A 624-nucleotide genomic window follows, 5' to 3' on the forward strand; every position below is an offset into this window, starting at 1 on the left:
AAAGAGGGGTGAGGGCCCCTAGTGTACCAGCTGCGGTGGGGCGCTGGCCACGCCCAGCAGCTCTGGCCCCAGCTGGAAGCAGCCGCCCCAGGTGCTCGAGAGGAGGCTGCTGGGCTGTTTCTGCGGACTCAGAAGGACGAAAGATCAGAACTTAATGAATATAAAGTTAGGTGGAGGTTAGGACAAGATGCTGCGACCTAGAGCAACGGACGGTTCTCAAAGTGTGGTCCGCGGACCCTGGGGGAGGAGGGGCACCACGAGATCTAAATAATTTTCGTAATACTAAGAAGTCACTTGCCTTTCTCACTGTGTTAACATTTGCCCAAATGGTGCAAAAGCAACGGTGGGGAAAACCGCTTATACCTTACCCTGAATCATGGCAGAGGCACCAAACTATACTAGTAGTGATTTTATTGCTCACCATCATGCACTCTCTTTTTTTTTTTAAGTCTATTAATACGATGGACTAAATAAAGCAGTAGAAATTAATAATTTGATTAAATCGTAACTCTTGGGTATACATCATTCTAATATCCTATGTAATAGAAATGGAAGTACATACAAAGCACTTGTGCTGCAGACCCTGGTAAGATGGTTGTCTCCTGGAAAAGCACTGAGGAAGAG

Source organism: Lipotes vexillifer, unplaced genomic scaffold, assembly GCF_000442215.2.
Source record: "Lipotes vexillifer unplaced genomic scaffold, Lipotes_vexillifer_v1.1 scaffold412, whole genome shotgun sequence".
NCBI lineage: Eukaryota > Metazoa > Chordata > Mammalia > Artiodactyla > Lipotidae > Lipotes > Lipotes vexillifer.